We start from the raw sequence: 18,687 nt of genomic DNA on the forward strand, positions 1-18,687 counted from the left end.
CTTTCACCACATCTGCCCCAGCAAGAGTGCGATCAATTGTTGGTGTAGATTTAATGTAGTCACATCACACCTCAATATAAAACCAAACAGCCCTGGGGAATAGGGTTAGGGTTTGATGAATGGATGGAGAGGGGGGTTTGGGGAAAGGTTTGACAAAGAAAAACAGTACGCATGGAGACAACAAAAGCAAAACAATATTTGAAGACGATGATGGTCCACTATCCAATAAATCTATAAATGTTGAAAAAGGAAATGCATGCGTGATGAAGATAACTTGATGGTTAATGAGTAGTACTTATCTACTACTACACAATTCGACAGTACAGGGAAGTAGTATTATATAAAATTTGCCTTGGCTGTATGGCCTCAGAGAAACCCTAATTACCTGCTGTACCGGGCTGAAAGCTAGCAAAAAAAATAAAAAATTAGTTGTAGGGAACAAATATCAAACAAAGTCACACAGTCGTAAAATGAATGAAGAGAAAAAAGGAATAGAATTATTAAGAAGACGAAAATGATACAAAAGTTACTGTATTATCCAGGTCCAAATGTGTAGTTGTATCTCGTCATTCATCTTGGTCCTCCCTTCCATGGACACTCTGCAAATCATTCATGGGTGCCACTGGCTAGCGGATGAGGATTGGTAAGGTAAGTGTGAGTTGTTGCTCCAAGTATATAATAGCACTGGGTAAAAGGCCGGCCTGTAAGTGTTGATGGGAAAACAAAAGGGATATTGAAAAATAAATGAATGAAAAAAAACATCAATTACGGTGTAGTGCAAAAAGACAAGACTCTTGAGTGAGAAGACATTCAGACTGAGGCGGCTTGGATACATTGTGTCTACTCTACTATTTAGTTACACACCATTAATCTACAAGAAAAACAAGACAGGAGCCAGCACAGAACAGTTCCATGGCACCGGGCCGTGACCCAAACTCCATTTACCTTACTTTTGACAGAGCCACACAAAAGGCATATACAGCAAACTAGCATTTTCCAAATCAAGTGACTAAATCAATGCGCCCCTATCAGTCATCATCATACCACTATTCGACTCCACCACTGCACAGACATGTAGCCTAGGTCTGCTGTGGTTCTTGTTGATTGGTTGTGTTTACCTTTTATGCCACTTCCTGAAACGTATTCCATCAATCATCTCAGATCCAACTGACTGACTGCATGCAAATATAGTATGGTCATCATCAGGTGTGGTATGTGTACGTGTTGTCCAACAGACCAACACCAACTCAGTCTGTAGTGAGTGACTCCGATTAAGTAGGTCCAGACTGCACCTGCAGTAGTAGGAGTACAATTGGTTATTATTAAACAACATGGAAACATTGACTATCACTTGAGTCACTTTTACTTTGTTATTTTTAACTACTAGTATAGTTCAACTTCATGCACATTTGCTCACAGTCAGCAAGCATCCAATGCAATGCATCATTCATTAATCAAATACCTGTCTTGCTCTTCTCTTTGGCTGTCAGATCAGAGATGCCGAGCCTTTTGAAAGTGATGACGAGTTTACTTTAGTTTTAGATGCCTGCTCAAGTTTTGACAGTGAAGAGTTGTGTATGCCTTAAGACAGTGATTAGTTTTGTATTGGAAACAAAACAGAAGATGGCGATAGTCACATACGTTTAACTTGTTATCGAGGGACTGTTAAAGGGTACATTATTGTACTATTATCCATCTCCATCCAATGTCTGGCAAGATGGAAATGTATTTAGGGCGAGTCAGGAAGATGGAGCAGGAGTCTGAGGAGTGGAGTGGACAATTAAATGCACAGATGTGCAACTCCGATAGGTAAATAAAAATAAGAGACGGTGGTGATGGATTTATTGTGGTTTGATTTGAACCAAACAGACAGATATACACAAAAATAAAGGAAGGGAGAAAGTAACAATTTGAAAGCCTAGTTGACAGGGAAGAGGAGCTCGTCCTCAAACCCTGGTGGTTTGAACAGAAGTAGGTCATGTAACTCACTACTTATGTCTTCGGAGTCACTCTAATCTTCATGCTGTGATTCACGTATTTTGTAGTCCGGTGGTATGGAGTGCTGATTCATTTTGATCATGGTTAACCTCTCCACGCTTTTGGGCGAGAGACTGGTCCTTTTCACAGTTACAATGGCACCAGCAGCACTGAATACACGCTCAGAAGATACACTTGCGACAGGACAAGCCAGATACTTTATCGCCAGCCTGCTGAGCACTACCTGTTGGCTTCTTTTCCCATAACAATACACCAACGGGCTTTGCTCCATGAAGACCTTGGTTGTGTCATCGAGATAGGCCTGGACCAGCTGATAAATATTCAGTGGTGCACCGATTTGCTTGGCCTCTTTTGACTTTGCACCAGCAACGGACTTACCCATCCCTTTCTGTAGAAACCAAGCAGCTATTTATTTTGATGTGTCTGATGAATCAGATCCTGTTGGTGCTGTTATTGGTAGCGTTGGTGACTGCTGGGAAGCAAACGCACTGCTCTCATGCTCTGAAGAAGAACTTGACTCTGCATGCCCTGTAGTACTTGCACTGTCCTGGGCTGGCAATGGCAGGCCTCTAATTGAGAGCTGTTCGTTTTCAAAATCAGTGGCTTCCTCAGCTATTAAAGTTTTGTACTTGGCAACATCCCCTTCTGAAAAAGGAATTACTGCATTACTGTTCAGAAATAATTTGTACTGTGCATCCCAAATTGTGGCAGTTATGTAATGTCGATGTGACACAATCTTATTTTGAATCCTTGTATTGTCAGATAAGCGGCCGACTAAGGCCTTTACCAAATAACATGCGTCTACCTTGTCTTCCACACCTTCGTATGTTTCACACACCTCCTTCAGCTCTTGCTCTAGCATTTACAACAATAGGATAGCTTGGCCCATAGTACAGTCCTCCCTGCTGACTGCACATGTGAAGACCTCAAAAGGAAGTAGCATCTCTGTCAGGCATTTAATGAGGTCCCACTGCCACATCTCAACGGTCATGGCTTTCACAGTAGGATACCCTAATCTTCTTGTCATGTCATAAGCATTAAGTGGTACGTACTGCTCAAACAGCCGATCAAGCATGTAATAAGTTGAGTTCCAACGTGTTGGCTCCTCCTGGATGAGTGCTTTTACTGGCATTTTATGCTCACGTTGAATGACCCTTAGCTGCTTCCGGGATTTAAAAGAATGGTTGAAATGTGTGCATATTCTTCTGCAGGTGTTCAGAAAGTTGCTGACTTTGCTTTCATTTTTCAGAAAGTCTTGAACAACAATGTTAATGCAGTGAGCCAAACACGGGACCCTCAAATAGCAACCATCTTTCATGGCCTTAACTATATTACTGCCATTGTCCGTGGCAACAAAACCAATGTTAAGCCCTCTTGGTCGCAGCCATTCAAAGACCTTGCTGTTAAACTCAGGCAAAATGTTTGCAGCAGTATGAGATTTCTGCATAGCAAACATGGCTACAGTTGCATGTCTGCGAGTCTCGTTAAAAATCTCAACAGTGACAATGCCTGCAGATAGCTTTTCTCTAACACCTGAAAAAGAGATCCAGTGTGCAGTGATGCACATGTAATCAGTGGCATGGCAACTGGTCCACATGTCTGTTGTCAGGTGGATACTATGAACAGCACTCTGATGTTTAGGCTTTTCCAAGCAATTCCGGCATGTCGTGATATAGTGCTGGAACAGCAGCTCTGGCAAAATAGTATCGGCTGGGAACCTTCCATTTTGGGCAAATGGTTGTCCAGAAAATCCACACCTTCAATAAAAGAAAAAGGGAAAAGGTCCAGTGCTAACATTTTAGCCAGCTTAGAATTGTACAAAGTGCTATTGGGTGGTTGCGTTCTTACTTTCCCTCCTGCCTAGTAAACATGCTAAGAATGGTACGCTGCGTGGTATTTCTTTCTGTTCGGCTCGACGCAGCACTTTGCATCGCAGACTTTGCAGTACTCCTTGGTGTCTCCGGCTGATTCTTACTCTTGTGCCACTGAGATGTTGCTGATGCGGAGGATGTGGGCTGTGCCACTGCAGTGCTGGGGACAGGGCTACTTTGTATACCACTACCAGATAGAAAGTCTCTCTTTTCTTCTTTCTGTTCGACCGTGAGTGGACCTTGTACTACTTTATCCCCACCAACATTAATGGTTCCAGTTTTTATGCTATAAAGGTGGTCCTCCCACCTGATTGCGTGGTGTTTTTTCAAATGGGTCATTTGGCCTCCTGTACCATAGTTTGTACCAAGCTTACCACGACTAACAGAGTAATGACAAATGGAGCATATAGCAATGTTCGGCTCCTTTACGCTAACCGTCAAGAAGTCCCACACTGGGGAGCTTAACTTTTGTCTCCTGCTAGAGGTACCACTTTCAATGCCGGATGAACTGGAGGGTGTGTGTTGATTTTGACTATGTGGCTGCGCAGTAGTACCACTACCTACATCTGAGGTGGTGCTTGTGCTGGATGTTGGACGCTGCCGGCCCTTTGCTAATGTAAATATAGAAGCTGAAGGTTGTGTTGGTATTGCCTGTGTTGGAGATATGCGTGCTACATCCCTAGTTGCAGCCATTCTGGATCGGGTAAAAATGTTGGTCTCCATGTCCATGGGCCAGGAGTGATGCTTGTGATGACTGGATATGACTCATCGTCATCATTATCCTGCTGTTCTACATCAACCTCCATCAGTTTAAGGCTTTCTGGAACCTTCCTTTTCCCTAGCATGGTCTTGGGGTGTGTCTCCCTCTCATGTTCAGGTTGTTGTGGCTTCCAAGTGAGATCTAGATCCTCAGAAGGGATGCTTTTCGAAGAACTAGATGGACTAACCCTCCTTTTCCTTGGTGGGGATTTGGAAAACAATAGATCTCCTGCATGAGTGGATTCCTCTTCTTCTTGCTCTGCATGAGGCTCAATTTACTGAACTCCCCCTACTTCAGGAGGAAGAACAACTACTATTGCGGGCGGTGGTTGCGGTTGTTGTTGTTGTTCACGACTTATCTGCTGTGTTCCCTTATACGTTGATTGTGTACTACTTTGAGATAGCGATGAGTTTAGGTCGGGCTCAGCATCACTGCTTTCCACCATTAGGTTGGCTACCTCTGCCACACTTATCTGCTTGGGCCTGGATTGGTGGGTTGGGCCCACCAATGCGGAGGTGCTGGCCCCAGCTTGGACCCCGGACACCGCTGCTGCAGGCGTACTTTTTGGTTTCCCAAAAAAGGTTTTGGGGTCTACACCAGACTTGAGTGTCACTTCCTTCTTCTGTTCTTCCTTCTTCTTCTCAGCAACTTTCTTGGTCTTGGAGGACCTGGTACCTGCTTTCTTTGGGCCCATCTTCTTCAGATGTCAGAAGCACTCAGTTGCACAGGTTGCAGAGATGTCTGGTCAGGTCACACCACACGTCATGTACAACAGAAGGACGTCCGTCTGGCAGTATAACGGTCAATGAATGATGACAGACACCTCCTCCTCAGTCTTTTGTGCACCTACTGTCAGAATACGCTTCGCGGGATCCGGATGTTGAGATAAGGGTCCACCTCCTGACGTTACCAACACCCTGAAGGTAAAACACAGGGTGTTCGCACTATCAAGCAAGGGAAATAGGGAAAGGGAAGGGTCAGCTTGGAAAAAGGATCTGAAATGACATAACAATACTATGCATAAATAAAGCAAGTACAATTTGACTACTCTCATGTATTCTCGCTAAAACCATGAATACCTGATATATACTTGTGTTAATCCAATCTGAAAAACATGAGGCTTGTATATACTCTGTGATTCCTAGGAATAATCACATCAAGAAAACAGATTATATATAACTTGCAATGAAATATCTACTGTAAAGTTGAAGTTGTCTAAATCGCCATTCACGGAGAAGTAAATAACCTTCCTTACCCTGTGACTTGTAGGAAATGTATATCCCTTTCCCTATGTAAATAATAATAAGAAAACCAAGTACTCTATTCCTAGAGTGTTGTTCATGTATTGTATTTTCAAATGATCATCAGCCGATATGAGGAAATCACAATAAAGTACGAACGAATACTATGTACGGAAACGGGTAGTTGCGACCACCACTACCATTCCGCCAAGGAATTACCAAAATCAACTCCAGCATTCAGTAAAGAAACGGCAACACGTGGTTTGCATCCACCGCTGTGTTCCGCTCTGAAATAGTCCAAAACCACAAGGAACATCTAAGCTCTTATCGGAAACGGGTAGTTGCGACCACCATCACCGTTCCAGTCCACCTCAGAGCTTAACATAAAATTAATCCAGCGGCAGTGTGTAGCAGAATACCACCTCGCTCCGCATTAGAACAGAAAAGGATTCCAGCGCTAGAACTAGCACGGCAACCCGAGGCGGGGACCTCTGAATTCTGTCTAGCAATCAAAAGTCAATAACGCGAGTTAAGAAATCACTCCGCGTTCCATAGTTTGACCAAGTCAATCGGGAGTCTCTACATATGTGCTCCAAGCATTCCTCATACCGGCACCATATTCCTGTAGGCATTATTCCGGACCAGGATTCGTCCAGAAACGTAGCAGGTCCCACTCGGCATCGGCGAGTGAAACTAAACCAGGAAGTAGAATTACGCGGATCGACCAATCGCGCAGGGCATCAAAATACACTTCCTAACCAAGAGGCTCATGGGATTTGTAGTTCTAATTACATTAGGCAGGCGCAATACAGTACAATCCTGACACCTACAAGCAAAGAAGGCAGAAGTACATCATTCAAATGTGGAATTGGTTGAGATTTAATTTTAATTACTAGTAGTGTTAGTACACCCAGTAAGAGTAAGAATAGCAAAGAACTAAAATACAAATGTAGTGGAAGTGGAACTTGTTTATCCTTAATTTGTGCATCATGTCGGATGGATGCAGCATCAGTGACCTGGGGCAGATAGCAATGGGGATGGAAACAGTAAGCCAACAGGAACAATGGAAAGCCACACAGGCCTATGTGGCAAAAACAAAACAGCACACCACTACTACCACCACCACGGCCTCCAGCCACATGGTCACTCATCACAGGCACATGGATAAAGGCCAGAAAATAATAAACTCAAGCAGGCCTATATCACTATATGGCCAGACAAAGGAGGATGCCTGTTACACATCACAGCTTAATGCAAAAAAGAAAATCCCCATGGCTAAAAAGGTTGGAAAGTTACACAACAACACATACAATAAAGATTTTTTTTTAAACTCTTTTTATTAAGGAAAAACATAAGAAATACTTACAAAAGGAAAAATAGCACAAAATAAACAAACCAAAACATCAGGTGATATCATACTTTCTTCATCACATGGGTTATTATGGACAGGTACAGGATCACATGCAGCAATGTTTAATACTCGGATCATAGGGATTCTTGCGTTTCGAATTCCAGCCGTGGCATCGGTGGTTCACAGATCTCTCCTCGGTGACTATTCCACGCCCCCCATACCTACCCCCATTTCTTAGGGCAACCGCTGGCCACATACACTGATTTCTCTCTGAACATACACCAGTCAAGGTCTTCCGCCCACTTAGAGACTCGGGCGGCTGACTGGCTCCCCAGAGCTGAGCAATATTTCATTTAGCCACCATATACGCCAGCTTCACCCATTGCTTCTGGTACACGTTTAGATCTGTAGGTTCCCACACATGCAACATACACCGTTGGGCTTTTGGTCGCATCTCTTCACCCAAAACTTTCTTTAGTTCATCAAAAATCTTCTCCCAAAATATCCATATCACCACATAGTGCCAAAGAATATGCATTAAGGTGCCAGGTTATCCACACTCTCTTCTATACTCTCCACTCCCCCCTTGTCCCATCCGCACCAATCGAGGCCCAATGATATAGGATCTATGCAATATCTTGAGTTGCACAAGTCGGAGCTTCATCTGAATCGCTCCTACCTTCGGGGAGGAAGCCGCCTCCACGCACTTTTCATCATCGAATCCTAAACCATCTGCAATCCACTGGGCTCTGATATGCCCCAGCGAGCTCTCCATGTTGTTAAGCAGTTTCCTATATATCAAAGAAATAGTTTTCTCTGGAATGTGTCCATCTAGCACCCGGTCCTCTAGAGGTGATGCCTCCGGGAGCACCGTGACTCTAGGGAAGTGGGTAATGAGGGCATGCCTCACTTGCCGATATCTATAGTGTTCGTTATCGTGTAGACTACAAAGTTTTTGGAGAGACTCAAATGTATGTACAGTGTCCTTCCCCCAAACATCCTTTATCTGGGTGATTCCAATAAAGTCCCACTTATCAAACCCTTTAGTTATCCAAAGGCTGCCTAATTTCTCTGAATTTAACAGGGGAGTGGCCAACGTCAGTCTGCCTTTCCAGCCTAGATGTCTGTTGGCCGCGTGCCACACTTTTACCGCATGCGCGGTTGAGCCAAACAATGCAAACTTCCCCGGTTTGGAATGTAGAGCTCTATCTATCATTCCACCCAGAGCCAGGCCCCGGTCCATGGCATAACTCGGATCACCCAGGGGTCCGTAGACAATATGGTTCACAGCAGCCAACTGCAAAGCCCAATAGTACTTCCTTATATCCCGGAGTCCGATTCTGCATCATACCACAGGAGTGTCAATTTAATAAATGCTATTCGAGGTGTACCGTCCCACAGAAGCCGCCTCTGGAGAGCCTTAACCTCTCGGAAATAGGAGGCCGGTACCGGGTCCATCGCATTCTGGAGGGCATACAAAAACCGGGGCAAAGCCATCATCTTGAAGAGAGCGGCTCTTCCAAGCAGAGACAGTGGAAGAGCTTTCCAGCGCTCCACATCTTTCTTACACCTATTCAACGGGGAAGTCAGGTTATTGGCATACAGCAACTGTGAATTAAGCATGATATATATATTCCTAAATACTTAAATCCTACAGTCTCAATCTGAATTGGGCACGATTGCGGGATTACTGTGTGGTATTGGGTTCCAAGGCCTACATGCTCCGAAGATAACCCACTTACACCGAAAGAACTGTTGCCACGGAAACTGAAAAATGCAAAGAACAAGTTTATTAAGACCCCATGGGGTGGTGGTACATTCCTACAGCACCCTTCGGTAATGCAAGAAGTATCACACCGAACATCGGTGTGACTTGCTCTTTTATACAATTTACAGGTAATAAAACAATGGGCGGCACAAAGTTACAAGCGTTATGTACATATAAGGTCATCTTTGGAACACAGCCAGCTCATTGGAGGGGTTACAACTCCACTGGTCAGTTTAGGCGGCACATTCCAGAGGGGTGACTGGTCAATGGGGACTGCGCATGTACGGGCTTGACCAGTACTAAAAATAGCCTGTTGCTGGGCAAACTCAAGTGGTCAATGGCACGGACAACGGACTAAAAGCCATGCTGGCCACGAGGCCGCTTATGATCTAAGATGGCCGCCGTAACACACAAAATGGCGTTTCCGAGTATGGCCAAGTTAAACGGGAAACGTGTAGCACAGCTAAGCGCTAACTCGGCCATCGCCAAATTACGACAGACGACCCTTTTAGCGTTTAGCTGAAGCTACCTCATAGTGAACATAATCTGGGTGTTCATCTTCAATATCGATCAACATTATTTGGGTTACTTCTTTATGAAGCATCATTTTATCGTGAGCAAGAGCTCGTCTTGATGGTATACACGCCGATAGGCACATAGAACACAAAGCTGGACCACATTGAATGCATAAGCATACACCAAACAGTATCCCCACAATGATACATAGAATTGTTAGCAATTTCCAACCCCAAGTAGTAAGCATTGACCAGAACCACCCTGAAAGAGTCCAAGTTCCATTATCCGGGTGTATTTCTGCAGCTATCTTATGCAGTTTCGAAATGGCATCATAAACAGATGGTGAATTGTCAGGTACGTAGACACAACAGCTGCTTCCGATGATTCTACATGCCCCCCCCACGATCAGCTAGAACTACATCTAGAACCATTCGGTTCTGGAGCGTAACGATCCTAGAAATCTGAAGTTCCTCAGTAATATTCCCCAATGCAATAGCAGTATCATTTGCTACAGCCTCAACTACACGGGTCAGTCGTCGTATCTTTTGACTATTCAAAGCAGCCCCAACAAAGGAAAACAGTCCCAAATTGAAATCCACATACTGTTGCAAAGCAGTGTCTGTCTGGTCAATGTCATCTAGAACAACAGCACGTTTAACACGATTCAATACAAAATCATGATACAAAATATAATCATTATGGTACATTGGTGGGGCAATGAATACAGGAGGCAGTACAAAAGATACATAGCAAGTACCTAACCATCCCAACGGGAGCTGATGATAACCCTTCGTTCCGCAAATAAAATACGTATTTCGTGATGCTACAAACGATATGCCATTCGGGCTATCAAACGTGATTGTAGTATTGCATTCGCTTTTCCCAACCGAGATCGTACCTTTATTACGTATACACAAATCAGCTTTTGTGGCAATAACATTTATAACATGTGAGCTGGAAACATTAATGTTAGGTTGGTTGCTGTAAACACGTGGGGCAGATACATTGTCGGGGCGGTACTCCTCCAATTCAAATCGAGTACCCTCAGCTCGTGGATACCCATCCCGGTCGTGATAACATACTTTATTCAAACGGAAAAGCACCCCCCCTTTTGTTGGCCATCTCAAAGTGAAGAGAAGAGTGTACCAGGCATTGCAGGATCCATTATGTGAGAACGGGAGTGGAATGAGTGGAGTGCCCCCTTTCTTCTGGTGCCCGGGCAACATCCCACACACCCAGCAATTAGACGTATTTGTCATGTTATGTGTATGATGCAGGATCTGAATAAAGCTATTGTTCAAGTAAGTCTGTCGGTGCCGTTCTTCATGGTAAGGCAAGGTGAAGTGACAATGTTCAGATGGAGCCGGGGTAGTCGGCAGCAAATGTTTACGTGCAGGCACCACAAGTTCAACTACCCAGGCTATCACTGCTATCACCACAATCGTTAGGACAAAGGGGATGGCGCCAAGTATTCTTTTGTCCCGTGATGCAGAAGACGCCATAGTTCAATTATTGTTCAAAGTCTTAAAAGTTCGGAAAGTTCACAAGTTCTCAAATGTACATATGTGTATGTTACACCTAAAAAGGAAAAATACGGTGCTGAGCTCCGAGGTAGCCGTTGTTTTCTTCTCCGGGGTCAAGACGGGTGTCGATACTCTTGGCAGAACTGATCCCCCCCCTTGAGATTCCCGGTTTCCGTTTCACAAACCCCAGAGCGGTAACCAACCAGTCTCGAAAACCAAAAAAAAAATCTTCCTATCGCGGCCGCAGATTGTAGCGCTCTCGTCCAGAAACAGTGTGGTCCGGGAAGGCTCCCTCAGCTCCGGCCGATGTCACAGCTGGGCTCTTTTCTTTCTCCAAAATCTCTTGGAAGTCGGTCAACACAGCAGGATTCACCAGGTCAGGAGAGACACGATGGCAATGTGTTGAATGTATCCACCGCTTCCTATTGGTCACTCTGAGGAAATATACATTTTTGGTCAAGTTATATTCCCTATCGTGTACCCCACCGTCTCCATGTACGAGCTTAAAGTGCATGTAACTTCCCTCCTGTGCCAGCTATGAAGACGCAAATACATTTGCGTCCAACGTTAACATGTCCTCTTTCAGACCCACCCTGAATGGGTTGAATAGTCCGTTCCTAAGTATGCCATGCCAACGTCTTTTGTGGTGTACTTTACACGTTTTTCAGCTCTGGCAAAGTAGGCCCTGAATTCTGCCATCGAGCCTTTTTTCTGCTTTCTGACTCTGAAAGGCCTCAGCCCAGGCTGTCTCTGTACCCGTGACCTCTGCCTTACTCCCAGCGTGGCCCACCGCGTTTAGCTCAGCCTGCTGCCTGCCAAGATTGAATTCAACCTTCGAGTTATCTGTTTCCCTCTCCGAAAATGCATTCCTGCCTACTAGTTTAAGTAAACATCCCTCCAGCTGCAGAGCGAAGGGCCTGGTCTTACTGTCTCCGTGCAAGTGATTCATAGCCCCTGTTACCATGGAAGGCCCATGCCCCCACGCTTCTCATGCAGACACTTAGACGCTTATACACGCACTCACAGTCAGTATAGAATAGCTTCTGCCCCAGAGACCTTTCCGTCCAGATAGCTCAGTTCCTAAACATCAGATATCAGATATGATATAAGCACAGGTTGATCTGACATGCCAGACTTCTGTCTCTTTCCGTTAGTTAAAATGTCAACTCCCCCTGCACCCTTCAGCTTCACGTCAGTCACACGTCATGCAGCTGCGCGCGCATCCAGGCCTCAGATTTCTGCTGACATTGCAAGATTCTGCTTTTGTTGCCACCCACTTATGACACCTACCTGTGACGTTTCTAGCACACACCTCTATGTTCACGCCTAGTTCACGCCTTCTAATTACGTATCACTACCACGTGTGTGTTTTATCTTGTTTCTCTCAGCTGTTACGCCTACTATATTGGTTTCTATAATGTAACTCAAGTATATAAGCTATGTATTGTCAATAAAATATTGCTCTATCCCTTCCTGCACCCCCAGTGGTGGCAGGAACCAGATATCCGGTCATGACCATTCCTTTTTAAGGAATAAAACCCCTAAGAACTCTAACACCACGGACTCTGCGTCTTTCTTTCCGATTGAGTTATTATTGATTAAGTACTTACCTGCATTGAAATTAAGACGGTAAATCAAATATTTACCACAACTCGTACAGCTGTTCGAGTTGCAAGGAGGACCTGCTCGGGGCCTCTCCACCTCGGTTCCAAGCTGTTCGCCCTCTCAAACGACCGGATCATAACATGATCACCAGGGCGAAGATCATGGCCTTCTCCAGTAGAGTTGTCAGGGAGCGCTTCTCGAACCTGTTGATGAATAGAAAGCAAATCATTTGTTAATCGTTATACAAGGCACATCATGTATCAATCGCGGCTTAAGCACCCCCCAGATATTCATAGGCCTTCCAAACACCACTTCATATGGTGTGAGGCCTGTCCGAGAGTGGGGCACTGATCTAAGAGAGAGCAATGCTAGCGGTAAGGCATCCGGCCATTTCAATGACGTGGACGCCACAATCTTAGCCAGTTTTAGTTTCAACGTGGCATTATACCGCTCGACAAGACCTGCCGACTGAGGGTGGAACACAGCATGAAACTTCTGTTGGATCCCTAACCCCTTCATTACAAACTCCACAATTTTCCCGACAAAATGAGGCCCATTATCGCTCCATAAAAATTTGCAAACTCCAAAGGGAGGAAAATACTCCTTGAGCAACACCTTAGCTGTTGTTAAAGCTGTATTATCTTTCGTGGGGAAGGCCTCAACCCATTTGCTAAAAGCGCACACCACCACTAAGACATACTTAAGGTTATTGCAGCGCTCAAGCTGGATGTAATCCATTTGAAGTACCTCGAATGGTGCAGAAGGTGGAACGAACCCTCCTTTCGGAGTATGGGTCCCCTTAGCAGGATTGTGCTGCAAACATATCAGACAGGTCTGCACTACTCTCTTGGCAGTATTAGCAATCTCGGGATGCTCCCAAACTCGTGTTAACAATCGAGTAATTGCAAGAGCCCCCACGTGCGCCAACCCATGTGTCATCTGGACCATCGCTTGCAAGTAAGCTGCAAGCAATTTCCATTTCTCCATATCCTTGCTTCTCCAACACCCTTCATCGTCTAGCACCCCATCAGTTGCCCATGCCGCAAGTTCTGATTCAGTAGCTGATTTCTGAATGTCTAATATTTCCGCTCTAGCATCATTCCATCGCTCTGCTTGGGATTTTGTCACGTACATGGGGGAGTCAGTTCGGGACATAGCCGTTTGTCTCGCTATGCTGTCCGCAAAGGCATTTCCTTCTTTTTATGGGCGCTACATTTTATTATCGCTACTTTCTTTGGGCAAAGCAACGCATTTAGGAGATCACGCACCAATTCTCCGTGCATAATGTGTACTCCATGAGAAGTTAAAAACCCACGCTCTCTCCAGAGTAGACCGAAGTCATGTGCTACTCCCAAAGCGTACCGGCTGTCTGTGTATATGTTCACACATAAGCCAGCACTTAGTTCGCAGGCTCTTGTCAAGGCTATCAGCTCCACTGCTTGAGCCGATTTCTGTGGTATTCTAGCTGTTTCCACCACTGTCTTAAGTGTCGTGATTGCATAGGCTGCGGAAGTCGTGCCATCTGGCAGCCTCAAACATGATCCATCAACCCACAGTTCCCCATCCACATCTGAAAGTGGCATATCCTGTAGGTCAACACGACCCTTTGTCTGTTCCTCGGTCAGGAAAACACAGTCATGATGTTTTTCTTCCTGACCCTCCTCGACCGGATAGGGCAATAAAGTGGCAGGGTTCAGAGTAGCACATCTTTTTAGTGTGATATGTGGCGCCAACAGTGTAAGCTCATATCCTGTTAACCGTGCACTCGTGAGATATTGGGTCTTTGTTTGATTTAGCAGGGCATCTACTGCATGGGGAACTAACACCAACAATTTGTGCGATAACACTATTCCCTCACTCTGCCGTATCGCTACTGCTGTTGCTGCAACTGCTCGGAAACCCCCAGGTAACCCTCGCGCTACAGGATCAAGAATAGCAGAAAAGTATGCACATGGCCTCTGCTTGTCCCCGTGTGTCTGCACTAACACTGATAACGCGCACCCATCTTTCTCGTGCACGTACAATGTGAAAATCTTCGTATAATCTGGTGTACCTAATACGGGTGCAGAGCAAAGGGCTTGTCTCAGTTGATCAAAAGCATTTTGACATTAATCTGTCCATTCAAGGGGCATTGGTGTAGTTTTGGACAGTAACGCTAACAAAGGCTTTATAATGTGCGAAAACCCCATGATCCACTGCCTACAAAAGGACGTTAACCCTATGAAGGCGCGTACATCTCTCTGTGTGCGGGGGACTGGTGTATCTAAAATTGCCTGAATTCGATCTGATGTCAATGCACGCCCCTCCTTAGACAAAAGATGACCGAGGTAGGTCACCTTGGGTCTACAGTATTGTAGCTTTTTCTTAGAAACCTTGTGAATATTCTGCGCCAGAAAAGAGAGCAGCGCAATCGTACTCTCCTCGCATTGCGTGTAAGAATCTGCAGCAAGCAGAAGGTCATCCACATATTGGATTAGAACAACCCCCGATTGCAACTCAAAGGAATCAAGCTGTCTTTTCAAAGCCTGGCTGTAGATACTCGGGCTCTCAGTGTAACCTTGAGGAACACGACAAAATCTATACGATTTATTATTTAACGTGAAGCCAAACAGATATCTGCTATCAGGATGGACAGGGATGGAAAAGAAAGCGTTTTTCAAATCAATTACACTAAAGGTCGTTGCCGTTGGTGGTACCAGTGTGAGCAAGGTCGTAATGTCGGACACCACCGGATATTGGGGAATGACAATTTTGTTGATCTCCCTCAAGTCAATAATAAAACGATAGACTTTGTCGTCAGTGTCTTTCTTAAGGATCGGAAGAATAGGGCTGTTACAGACATTATAAGGAACCTCTTCCACCACTCCTGCAGTTATCAAATCCTGAACAATGTGAGTCCGGGCAATTTCACCTTCCCTCGAAATCTTATACTGTGGCACCCGTGGCAGAGAGGCCCCCTCCTTAACAGTGATATGAATAGGTGGAATACGCATCTCCCCCACATCCGTGTCTGAGGTCGCCCATAACGTGTGCGGGAGAGAAGCCAAAGCTGGAATGTCTAATATGGCATAGAACCTATTCGGGTCAGGGTAATTGTCATTCAGAATAACCCGCACTCCTTCAGGAGCGCACCGTATCGTTGCTCGAAAATATTTAAGCAAATCGATGCCCAAGATATTATCTGGTGTATAGGGCGATAACAAAAATTGGCCCAAACTAAAAAATGTGTCAAGACAGAGTGCAAGGGGTTTGGACAAGGGGCTAGGGGAGGGTGTGCCATCGAACCCTACACATGTTATCATTTCGCCAGACAGGGGAGCCCTCGGAACCAATTTCTTTGACAAAGCGCTACGAGTAGCTCCGGTGTCGACTAGGAATTAATCAGTAGAACCCAAAATGCCCGCTGTTACATATGGACCTTCCTGATCTACCGGCACTTCAATTGGTTCCGCACCCCATCCTACGCAGTCCTATGCATGCACATAATCCTGGTGCTCCACATTCTCACCCTCTGATATCTGATATTGGTTTCGTCTATCAAAAGTATTTCGTTCATCCTGGCCACGACCCCTCTGCTCAGCCCTTCCACGATCACCTCCGCCACCTCTCGCCCCCGTATAACCGCCCCGCGACCTACCACCTCCTCGACCACGCTGGCTACGTTGTTCACGAAGTACCGGACAATCCTCAGCCCAATGCCCAAACTCTTTACAATAAGCACATTGATCCTCCGCTATATCCGTACGACCATACGACTCATTTCCTCCACCTCGTCTACCTCTTTCATTCCCTCTACCCTGTGTTCCACGAACCTGTGCCAACATCACCTTCGTTTTCAATTCTTTCGCCTTTTTATCAACACTTTCTTTAGCCTCCAACTCCTGCCGCTCATAATACTGAGCCATAGTCAACAAAGACGCAGGGGTCGCCGTGGCCCAGGAACGTTCACTCGATTTCAATCGCTTTGCAATCTCCGGCAGGAGATTAGCCACGTATTTATCTACAAACAAATGCCGACCTGTATCGTCTGTTAAAGATTGACCACTGTAATCGTGAAACGCCTATTCGAAGCGTGTAAAGAAATCTGAAACCGTTTCATCTGGCTTTTGTTTACACGAAGCTAACATGGTCCAATCGATCTTTTTAGAAGGTACGAGCGTTTTTAATTTAATCAAAATAGCCGTTGAGAGGTCTAAAATCAACTGGCAAGGCTTACATGCCGGTTTCCTCTCTAAATCAGCTTCATTTATCTCTTTCCATGTACTCCCAAGTATTGTTTCATCATTATTTTTACGGATTTGTCTCCACATGTCAGGCGGAAGTATTAACCCAAAAAACAGATCTATGTCAACAAGAGTCATCACACAAGACGAAATAGCCCCTTCCACCCCTTCATAGAACGCTGCCGGATTTTTACGAAGGTCAGGTAAAGAATTTTTCAATGCCATAACATCCGCTCTATTCCAAGGCGTATACACCCAGTTATATATAAAATACCCCTTCGCATCCTTTGACATTTTATCATCATCTGTACCTTCCCCTTTTGGTGGAACATACAAAGGTGCGGCTTCACGCATAGGCATAACATGCATTGCAGAACTCTTATCTGAACCCCGGAGAGAACACTCCTTAGATTGCCCATCAGATTCCGGCCCGGACTCCTTATTCCTTTTCCGCTCGTCCCGCAATCTGATAGCCTCATCTCGCAGCTGGATCAGTTGATTGTAAAAGGCATCGACATCTGCAAGAACAAATACACCTGTATCTAGATTCTCACGATGAACTGACACAGCCTTAGGTTCTAGCGTATCTGAAAATTTACGATATGTGGTAACAACTTCATCTGCCAAAGTAGCCAAAAAATACAGTAACTCTTGGTCTGTCCAAGTACCCCTTTCAGAAATAACTTCAGACTGAGTAGCATACTTCGTGTTCACTCTACGAGCCCAACTACGTAAATGTGCGGATCTCTCTGCAGAAAACCTGAGACCAGATACACCCTTCTTTCCCGACTTATGCTGTCCGTCCTCATCCGATTCTGCAGTTGGAGCCGTAGGCGAAACGTACGGAGGCGGTGATCGATCTAGCAATGAAAAATCATCAATTTCATTATTAAGGACAGGATAAAGCGGTCGACGAATAGGGAATTGACCAGTCGTTTGCAATTTACGTTCCCGTTCCTCCCTCTCTTTCTTTTCCTGCTCCTCTTTTTCCTCAAGCTGTAAAGCCTTATCCCGAGCAGCCTTGCGCTGCTCTTTGTCCGCCAAGGCAACTTCACGCTTCATTCGCTCACGCACCACTTTCTCCCACATTCGTACACAATCAAACATGTTCTGTCTAGACCTGCGTTGAAACAAACATTGCTCCACAAACTGTACTTTGCGTAAATCGAACGACCCATGTAGAGGCCATTGCAATTCAGGATCTGATTTAGTATACTTATTCCATAATTTACTGTACATTATAGGTGGAAGGCCATATTTTATATTCATGTCCCTATTTGGTGTTCCCTCTGGGGGAGCCGGCTGTGCTTCCGCTAACCTAATTGTGGTACCATTTCCAAGACAGCACATCCCTCGGAGTGTGCTTAAAACAGGCATGTTCAAAAGGTACCACGAAAGCGCGATACCGTAAAAAATGGCACTTACAGTACTTCACACAAACGTGCCGCTCAAAGGAAAAAAACAAAATTAGAGAAACATCTCTACATGCCTGCCTATGTGAAGTGCACTACACATATATATTTTCAAAGTTCACAAATTCACAAATGTTAGCTAACTCAAATCAAAGTCATAGGTCATAGGACTTCGGCAAGCGTCCGAGGACTACCTTACCGATCACAAATCATAGAACTTCAGTAAGCGTCCGCAGACTACCTTACCGATCACAAATCTTACCCAAAGCCTCAAAGGTCCAGTTTCCAACTGCCAAGGTCTTGTAATCGAATCAGCCAAACAGCACTTTATCCAGCAACACGGACGATCGAGGACTCAGTCGGAGACCGGCGCCACCTGGAAGGTCAGATCGGAAGGAAAGGAAAAAACACCGTGGGTG

General features: G+C 45.2%; 1 pseudogene; it reads right to left on the reverse strand.

Annotated features, from left to right (window-relative positions):
* Positions 1 to 1,918: 1,918 nt before the first annotated feature.
* Positions 1,919 to 3,316, reverse strand: LOC147711586 (zinc finger BED domain-containing protein 6-like; annotated as a pseudogene).
* Between the last annotated feature and the right edge of the window lie 15,371 nt (positions 3,317 to 18,687).

This window comes from Lissotriton vulgaris, chromosome 5 (assembly GCF_964263255.1).
Source record: "Lissotriton vulgaris chromosome 5, aLisVul1.2, whole genome shotgun sequence".
Classification (NCBI taxonomy): domain Eukaryota; kingdom Metazoa; phylum Chordata; class Amphibia; order Caudata; family Salamandridae; genus Lissotriton; species Lissotriton vulgaris.